The following is a 10,608-nucleotide window of genomic DNA, read 5'->3' on the forward strand; positions in this document are numbered from 1 at the left end:
GTAATGCTTTCAACTGATTGAAACTTTGATAGCATTTCTTAGGCCACTCAAATTTCACAACTTTTTAAAATAATCTCGTCATCGGTGTTGTTGTCATCGAGAATTCTTTAACGAATCTTCTGTAATATCCAGCTAGTCCTAAAAAATTTCTAACTTCAAATACATTTTTCGGAGGTTTTCAGTCAAGAACAGCAGAAATTTTGCTCGGATCAACACTGTTGCCCTCGGTTGATACAACATGTCCCAGAAATCCAACTTCCTAAAGCCAAAATTCACATTTGCTAAACTTGGCGAATAATTGCTTTTCACGTAGAATTTGTAATACAATTCTCAAATGCTCAGCATGCTTAGACTCATCTCGTGAATAAATCAAAATATCATCGATGAAAACCACAACAAATCGATCTTAATACTGTCTGAAAATTTTGTTAATCAAATCCATAAATACTGCAGGTGCATTAGTTAAACCAAATGACATTACAAGAAATTCATAATGTCCATACTTGATCCTAAACACGATTTTTTCACATCAAAATCTTTAACTCGCAACTAATAGTAACTAGAACGAAGATCAATCTTCGAAAATATTGTTTCACCTTTCAACTGATTAAACAGATCGTCAATACGTGGCAATGGATACTTATTCTTGATAGTCACTTTATTGAGTTGGCAATAATTAATACATAATTTCATAGATCTGTCCTTTTTCTTTACGAATAGAATAGATGCACCCCAAGGTGAAAAACTGGGTCGAGCAAAACCCCTATCTGTCAACTCTTGCAACTGCGCTTTCAACTCTATCAACTCTATAGGCCCTATTTTGTAAGGAGCTATCGATATCGGAGATATTCCCAGTACTAACTCAATACCAAACCCAGCCACTATGATCAGCGGTAACTCAGGTAATTCCTCAGGAAATACATCTCGGTACTCACATACCATTGTAACTTATTCTAGCTTCAATTCAGAAACTCTAGAATCAAATATGTAAGCAAGATACGCATAACATATCACTGAGCTGAAATAGCTGAAATAACATTAGATATACCACCCAAACTATCTGATTCAATCTAAAGCTTTTCACCATTTTGACACTTTAACATAAAAAGCTTTCGTCTACAATTTACCACTGCATCATGAAAAGTCAACCAATCCATTCCCAAATCACATCAAACTCATCAAATGGTAATAGCATCAAATCGCCCAAAAAATTATAACCTCAAATCATCAATGAATAGTTCTTGCAGACCTTATCAACTAACACATACTAACCTAGGGTGTTCGTTACTTTAACCACGAATCCAGTGGACTCAATAGGTAAATTCATACTTGACACTAGATTTGTGCATACATACAAATGTGTTGCTCCTGGATCAATCAAAGCAGTAACATCAGTATCAAAGATAGAAAATGTACCAGTAATAACATCTGGCGCTGAAGCCTCCTCTTATGCTCAGATCGTGTAAACTCTAGCCAGTGCTCGTACCTTACATCTCACAATAGAGGCCTTGGTCCCACTGTGGCTATTATCCATATTTCTAGGATTTTGAGGTGGTCTACCTCTCGCAATAGTGTTGCTCGATCAAATAGTCTAAACCTTTTCTTTATCTAACCTCTCTGGGTAATATCTGACATAATTCTCAAATGAACCACACCTAAAACATGACCCGTTCTTCAATCTGCACTCGCCAAAGTGTCGTCTATTACATTGCTTGTATTCAGGCCTATTTTCCCTCATACTACCCACACTGGCTACAGACGTAGTCTGAGGCTTTGGACTCGCATGCCATTTATCTCTAACTCTACTAGAATATCCTACTGAAGCCGTGGAATAGTTGTGATGTTCTTTCGATTTCTTCGATGATGACTGATATGACTTTCTAGTTGACCTCTTTCTGGATTCTCTAGCTTCATAATAAGCTTTTCTTTTTTCTTTGCTAAGCTTCATGGCTTTATGTGCTCGATCAACTAAAACAACAAATTCTTTCTGTTCAAGTCTCCAGACTAAAAGCTTTATATCTTCATTTAACCCTTCTTCGAACCATTTACACATGGCAACTTCAGTTGGAATACATTCCAAGGCATACTTGCTCAGTCTAACAAATTCTCTCTCATATTCGGACACTGCCATTTGGCCCTATTTAAGCTCAAGAAATTCTTTATGTTTTTGATAAAAAAATCTCTGACTTGTATACTTCTTTTGGAATTCAGTTTGGAAGAATTCCCAATTTATACACTCTCTCAGTAGAAATGAAACTAGAGTATCCCACCCCTAATAAGCTGAACCTTTTAGTAGAGATACGACACATTTCACACACTCTGTCGGTTTACAAGATAACTCATCGAAAACTATTATTTTCTAACCAAAACTTGACTCTCTTGGGATCATCTTCAGCCGTAGCTCTAAGTTTTTTAGCCCTATATTTGCAGATTTTATCAACTGATGGCTTACTAACTCGCAGTGGTTCCAAACCCAGAGAAACTATGGGAAATGGTTGGGGAACAGGTCAGGATGGAGGTCGTTGGGCTACCAAGTTCGTTCGTACGAACTCGGTAAAACATTCATTCATCATTTGGAAGAAGGTTTCCTTAGCCTCTCCTCTCTGGCCCTCAAATACTGGCCTTGTACCACTCAACGTTACTTTACGAATTGAGGCTTATGCATTGCTTTCAACTTCATCGGAGTCGGCTCGGTTGGATGTCATTACTATATGAAAACATAAGTTTCAAACGAGTCAGGAGTTATCACACTATCACAGGTTATATAATGGCATGTATTTCTAGACTCGTACTTGCTACGTTCAGCCCAAGAATCGACTAAACTGTAGCTCTGATACCAATAAATGTAACACCTTGAACCTATATCCGTCATCAAAATAGGGCTATAAAGCATTACCGAAAATTCATAACTTAAAACATTTGATTTCAAACATGTCATAGATCATGGCATTTATCAATCAAACTCATACATAATGTCCCTTATTCAAGCTCTCGAGGCCTTAGAAACACTTTAGAAATGATTCAGAACTAAATTAGAAACATATAAATCTCATGGAAAAAGTTAAAATTTTTCACACGACAAGGGTCACACGACCGTGTGGCCAAGCCGTGTGACACACACGGCTGAGACACACTTCCGTGTCTCAGATTGTATGGACATTCATAGTAAGGACACACAGCCGTGTCCCAGCTCGTGTCGGTGCCTGTGTAACTCTATGACTTGGGTCACATGGCCAACCCACACACCCATGTCCCTAGTCATGTAACTCTCGAAATGACCTCACATGTTCGTGTGTTACGTTGTGTGCTAGGCTTTGTAACTGCCTGACTTGTCACCCTTTGAAACTTATAGGGGACACACGGCTGTATCGCATGGCTGTTTGTCATACACGGCTAAGACAAACGCCTGCGTCTTAGGCTGTATGGATAAGAAATAGGCCATTTTCAAGCCAATTCTCTCATCCAAAACAAGCTCACACATACAAGCCATTTGCACCTATATCAAGGCATTCTAAATGTACCTAAAACATGCATAATCAAGCTAGATCATAATGGTATTTGTTCATACAACCAGTGTGCCCAAAAGGTACCTCAATCACAACAACCAAGCACATACTTGTTTTGGCATAAATCAACTATACATAACCATAATTCAACATGCCAAGGTAAAGCATAAACGACCACATGTCAAACATCAACAAAATATACTAAATTGATCATTAAAAACATACATCTACTCGACCATTTCAAAATCAACCATTTAAGCACCAAAATTCCAAAATTTCATCAATCATAAAACCACATATATACATGCCAACTTGACAACTAGTTCATCAACCAAAATACCATATATACAAACCAAACAAAATGACTATTTCAGCAAGTACAAAAAAACTATACATGCCATTATAACCATGACTTAAAAACATCAAAATCTATGGGTATAGCCGAGGGATAGTGTGATAGGTCTCTGCCAAGCTTCCAACCTGAACGAGCTTCTGATAACTATAAAACATGGAAAATAACACTAGTATGCATATAATGCTTAGTAAGTTCGTATAACATAAAACTTAACTTACCATTTCATTACATAATATTAAAATTTAGCATGGCATAATCCAACCAATAGCTTGGCCAAAGCCTAAGCATCAACAAAAACATGTTAGCATATATGAACATAATTCATAGGCAATTAAACATGGATGACCATTTAACTTAAACATGATTCATTTGGATTTTTCATCCTTCTCAACATAACATAATTTCCATGTAGCTCACCATCTCAAAGTATTTCATACATTTATGTTTTGGTTCATATAGAACACATACCATATCCTTGTAAATTCATGCCCTTTGAGCCGATTAGAATACCCTGGATACGTGGGATAGCTCACACGAAGTTTGCTAAATATATAACCGTAGTCTGTCCTTTCCTTTACATATAAGCTTGCATGAGCTGTAAAATGAGTATGCTCACACGAGCTGTGAAATGGGCCTACTCACATGAGCTATGGGTCAGAACGTAGCAACATGGTACTACTCCACAAGCTATCGAGTATCCGCAACAAATGCCAAAACTCAGCCACCGGTAGGACATTCGAGACTAGCACCCGAAACATGTAAACCCTAATGACATGTCATTTGTATCCTATGAATTCTTAAAGTTTAAATAGGGCTTGGTAGTCGACGTATCATCGTTGGATATGCAACAATTATTTACAAAGCAATCCACAATACATACATAGTTCGCTAGAAAGCATATAAACATTATCCGATTACCCGAACTTACCTCGAGGATAAAAACGTAAAAATAGAGTCGAACAATTCGAAGATTTATCTTTATCCTGATCTAAAGCCGTACGAGGTCTATATTGATCTAAACAAATAAATTCAATCCATCTAATATCTATTCTATACAATTCAATCCAAAATTCATATGTTTACAAAATTATATTTTTGCCCCTATTATTTTGATTTCTTTACAATTTAGTCCTTAAGCTCGTATAGTGAAATTGATGCAAATTCATCCTTAACCCAAGCTAGCCAAATTTCATATAGGCTCATAGTAGGTCATATATTTCATTATTTCTCAATTTCACCACATATTTTACGCAATTTTTAAACAAGTCATTGTTTGACATTTTTAACAAAATTCACTTTACAAAAGTTGTTTATCTAACAACAAAGATTCATTTTCTTCCATCAAAATAAAAAACAATATGAATCCATTCATGGTAAAACTTTATTCTTTTAACATTTTTGTAAATTAGTCTGGGCTAGCTACATTAAGCTACAACAACTCTAAAAACATAGAAATCTTTAGAAACGGGATGAAAATACACTTACATGCACAAATTAATGTTGGCCGAACCTTCAGTGGTAGATAGGAAGAAACAAAGGTGATGACTTTGTTTTAACCATTTTACTATTATGTAATTATTAATTTACTAAATTAACCTTAATTAAGAACCTTTAAAATAACTTAAATGATATCCATAAAAGTCCACTCATAAAAAAATGGTATAATTACCACATAAATCCCTTAGATATTTAATTTCATAGCTATTTAGTACCTTTAGCTTGTAGAACTCAAATTTTGCATCTTTTGCAATTTAGTCATTTTTATCAAATTAAGCATGTAAACGGTAAAATTTCTTAACGAAATTTTTATACGATAATAGTAACATACCGTAGACATTAAAATAATAATAAAATAATTATTCACAGATCAGATTTGTTGTCCAAAAACCACTATTCCAATTTTACTAAAAATGGGTTGTTACAACTACATTTATAATTCCTTTGACTACTGCATCTCGTATAAAGTAATACTTCTAATTAATGTGTTTCGTCATCTTGTGACGTCTCATTTCCTTGGTATTAGATATTGCAACACTGTTAACATAATATAGTGTTATAGCTTTTTCCATACCAAGAATGACTTCAAGATCGGTTAAGAAATTTCGAAGCCATATTGCTTCTTTCGTTGCCTTAGAAGCAGCCACATAATCGACCTCTATAGTAGAGTCGGCAATACAAGTTTTACACTTCTCCATAGTAGGAAAAATACATTTCCTAATGTCGATTTCCACGAATCTTTATAGTTTGGAAGTCTGAGTTTGTGTATCCAATAGGAGCAAGGTTCTGCCCATAATATACAAGCATATAAGCCCTGGTTCTTTTAAGATACCTAATATATGCTTTACTACTTGCCAATGCTTGAGGCTAGGATTCTCTTAGTATCGACTAACCATTCTTACTGCGAAACAGATATCTAGACGTGTGCAAAGCATCAGGTACATAAGGCTTCTAACTACCAAAGCATATGGAACATAACTCATATATTCTCTTTCTTTTATTGTCTTAAGATAGTCATCTAAAGAAAGATGAAAACTTGATGCGTTTAGCTAAGCACCTGGCTTTGCATCGATCATTGCAAAACATTCCAGTACCTTATTAATGTATGAAGCTTGTGATAGAGCTATCGTTTTATTTTTTCAATCCCTAAGGATTCGAATTCCAAGAATATAACTAGCTTCACCCAAGTCCTTCATGCGAAACTGTTGAGCTAACCATATTTTAACCGATGACAATTCTCCTATATCATTTCTAATAAGTAGAATATCATCGACATACAGAACAAGAAAGACCACCTTTTTGTCCTTTATGTGCTTATAAATGCAAGATTCATCAGCGTTTTGCTCAAACCAAAAATTCTTAATCATTTGATCAAATGTTTTATTCCATGAGCGAGACACTTGCTTAAGTCCATAAATGGATCCTAGCAGTTTGCAAACTTTCTCCTCCATTCCTTTGACAACATAGTCAGTAGGTTGAAACATATAAATAGTCTCATCAAGATAGCCATTCAAGAATGTTGTCTTGAAATTCATTTACCAGATCTAATGATCAAGAGAAACGATAATGGATAAGAGTATACGGATAGACTTGATCATGGTGTAAACTCTAATTTATATAGGTTTTTCAATAGTTTATGACACCTTTTTTACTTTAAAATAATATTAATCCTGAGTATTTGATTACTAATTGGGTGGATTTTATTTATATTTCAATAATAAGTTTGATTTAACGAAGAATGTGATTTTATACTATTTCGCACTAAATTTGTACACAACTTAATTATTTTATGTTACATATTGATTTTGACAATATTTTTTAATGCAGTTAGACCAAGGAAATTATGCATGATTTATTTTTAAATTAAAGCTACATGGACATGCCCAATTTCACTCTACATGGACGACAAATACATGCAAAATGGGTCAAGAAGAGTTGATTTGATCCAATTAAAGAAGGGTTAATTGATGGACAAGTCTGGTAAATAATTGGGTCAGCAAACCATCCAAACAAGGGAGAACAATCCCAATTCGGCAAAGGCATTTGGACAGCTCAAAAATTCACTTTTGGGAGATTTATTGGAGGTCCCTACACTTGCAAATAAATAAGAAAATTGCACACCAACTTTGCCCAAGAAACAGTCCAACCCTTGCTTTATTCATGCATGATATAATGCATGAATCAAGCAACCAAACAACTCCATTCTCCACAATTTATGGTCGACCATGGGAAGAATAAACCTAAGAGATTCATCATTCTATTTTTAGTAAACACACCTACCATCCTTTACTATAAATACCCACCTCCAGTCTTCATTTCAATCATCCATTAATCATCCCTCATTTCATAATCAATTTTCATTTCTCATTTCTCATTTCATTCTTTCATTTTTTCCTTTCTTCCCATACATAAGCATTCATAATCCCCTTCTCCCTTAGCCAACAAAACCTTGAGAAGATACTCTGTTGGTCGGCCACCTTGAGAAACAACTTGCAAAGGAGCAACACGAGGATTGGAGGAAGCCACTTCGGTTAGATTCTGTAGAATTGTCGAAACAATCAGTGTTTATCCTTCCTTATCCTTGTTTACTTCTAATCATGTTTGAAATGTGTTTTGTTATCTCGCCATCAACGATGGTAGCTTAAATTTTTTTAGCTAGAATGATTGCATTAATTTAATAAAGTTCATTTAAATTGTGTTTATAATGTTTTGGGCCTTAATCGTTCATGTTTTCAATTAAAATTATGTATTTCATTCATACGTGATTGAATGCATTAGAATTAGTGGAGCAATCCTAATCAGACTATGATTAATAGATGCAATAATTGAAGAGTGCATGCTTAATTTAGATCCTAACCCGACTAAATTGAAGATTCATAATAACTCAAAATAGCTCTATTATCTTGCATAGTTTTTAGGCTTATGTGATCAAATTGTTTCAAACCTAACCTGTCCTTGTTACTTCACATGAATTCTAAGAAACCCTTACTTGAATATGATCAATAAAATGCATGTTTTTCTAAGTAAAGGATTCTGAAATAACTTAATTTTGGTTTCAAACTCATGAATGGTTGAGTTGCATTGGATTATGTTTCCGAAATATTGTATGCATGATGAAAATGAACTAAGTTGAATAATGTGACTATTCTAGCCTATGCATGTTATTGTTGTTGAAAATTGTGATTTTGCTGCCAAACCCATCCCATAAATTCTAATTTATCATTAGGGATCATCTAGCAATAAGGATAAATTGCATTAGGGATCATCTTGCATCTAGTTAATTGTTCCTTACATCCATCACTCAAAATATTGTGTTTTTATCACCAACTTGTGAACTTTAATTTTACAATTAATTGATTAACATGCACAGTCCCTGTGGAGATGATAACTCTTTTACTTACTTATTACTTGATAACGACTATGTAAAAGTTTTTGGCGTCATTGCCAGGGACTATTGCCTTAATCATTTTTGTGAAATTATTCTTTCCAATTTGGATTTTATTTTATTTTTATTTGATTTCTAGGTTTACTAATTAATTTTTTCTTTATTCTTTTATTTTTTCTGTGAGTTATTTTCAGGTGTTTATGAGCATAGATCGAATCATCGATTTATTACCTGTAGACCCTAAAATTGAGTGGATATTTAGACAAAGAAGACGAAAAAGAATAGCCCAAAGACGTCGAAATGGACCTTGGAAACCAAAATGATGTTCAAGGAAATAGAACCGCTAATTTTCACAATCTAATCCTTATTGCTGATGATAGGGATCGAGCCATAAGACAGTATGTTGTGCCACTTTTGAATGAGCTAAATTTTGCAATTAGAAGACCGAAGATCGAGGCACCCCATTTTAATAGAAGCCAGTGATGTTTTAAATGCTTCAAACCATGGGACTGTTTAGTGGTATGCCCACAGAAAATCCATACCTTCAGCTTGAACTATTCATGGAGGTGAGCTATTCCTTCAAGATAGCTGGTGTAACTGAAGACGTATTGAGGTTGAAGTTGTTTTCGTACTCGTTTCGATATCGAGCATGAGCATGACTTAATTTGTTGCCACCACATTCAATTTCCACTTGGCAAGAATTAGTTGAACGCTTTCTGGTAAAATATTTCCCACCAAGAAAGAATGCTAAGTTGCGAAATAAGATCAGTACTTTTCAATAATTGGATGACGAGTCCCTATACAAGGTGTGGTAAAGATTCAAGGATTTACTTCGTAAATGCCCTCACCATGGGATTCCACATTGCATCTAGTTAGAGACATTTTATAATGGTCTCAATGCATACACAAGGTTGGTGGTAGATGCTTTTGCGAATGGTACTCTCTTGTTGAAGTCTTATAATAAGGCTTACGAGATCATCGAGAGAATAACAAGTAACAATTACCAGTGGTCGACAAATTGAGCAGCATGAAGAAGATGAGTAACCGGAGTGTATGAAGTCGATGCCCTGATTTCATTCTCAACTCAGGTATCTTCAATCTCTTCAATGAAGAAACAATTGACTACTAATGGTTTTAATCCTATTGAAGTCCAACATCCTAGACAATTTGAGGTTATTCCTACGTATATTGTGAGGATGGTCATTGTTTCGAGAATTGTCCACCAAATCCCGAGTCAGTTTATCATGTAGGGAATTAACACCAAAGTAGAAGTGAACAATGACTACAGTCCAATTTCTACTGTCCTTCATGGAGAAACCACCACAAATTTTCTCGGAATAACCAAGAATATAGACCGAACAACAACTACATGTAGCATAGACCAAGTCAATCCCAAGGGTTTAATCAACAAGTTCCAAAACCATAACAAGCTGAGTCATCTAATAGTTTGGAGAACTTGCTGAAGGCGTACATGGCAAAGAATGACGCCTTAATCCAAAGCGAAGCAGCAACACTAAAAAATTTGGAGAACCAAATGGGTTAGTTAGCTATGGAATTTCGTAATAGACCGTAAGGAGACTTGCCGAGCGATACAGAAATTGCAATAAATTTGGGTAAGGAACATTGCAAGGTAGTTGCTTTACAGAGTGGTAAGACTTTGGAACCCAAGAAAATTATGGTTGAAGATGAACCTATTGAAAATGATGAAAGTCAAGCAACAATTGAAATTCCTACACCAGAAGAGCCAAAGCCTACAAATTATGATGAGGTAAAATCTAAACTAGTGAATTCTAATAAGCTAACATCTTCTTTAGATGTAGATTTATCTCCTTAGAAAATTTGCCCAGTCCAATGCGAAGTTCCAT

At 35.0% G+C, this 10,608-nt stretch overlaps 1 non-coding gene across 1 annotated transcript; it reads right to left on the reverse strand.

The window, feature by feature from the left end:
• Positions 1-9,492: 9,492 nt before the first annotated feature.
• LOC128039478 (small nucleolar RNA R71) lies at positions 9,493-9,599 on the reverse strand. The gene has a single exon (XR_008193982.1). It is a non-coding gene; the product is annotated as a small nucleolar RNA R71 (small nucleolar RNA).
• Positions 9,600-10,608: the final 1,009 nt, after the last annotated feature.

The sequence above is a fragment of the Gossypium raimondii genome, chromosome 2, assembly GCF_025698545.1.
Source record: "Gossypium raimondii isolate GPD5lz chromosome 2, ASM2569854v1, whole genome shotgun sequence".
In the NCBI taxonomy this organism is placed as follows: Eukaryota; Viridiplantae; Streptophyta; class Magnoliopsida; order Malvales; family Malvaceae; genus Gossypium; species Gossypium raimondii.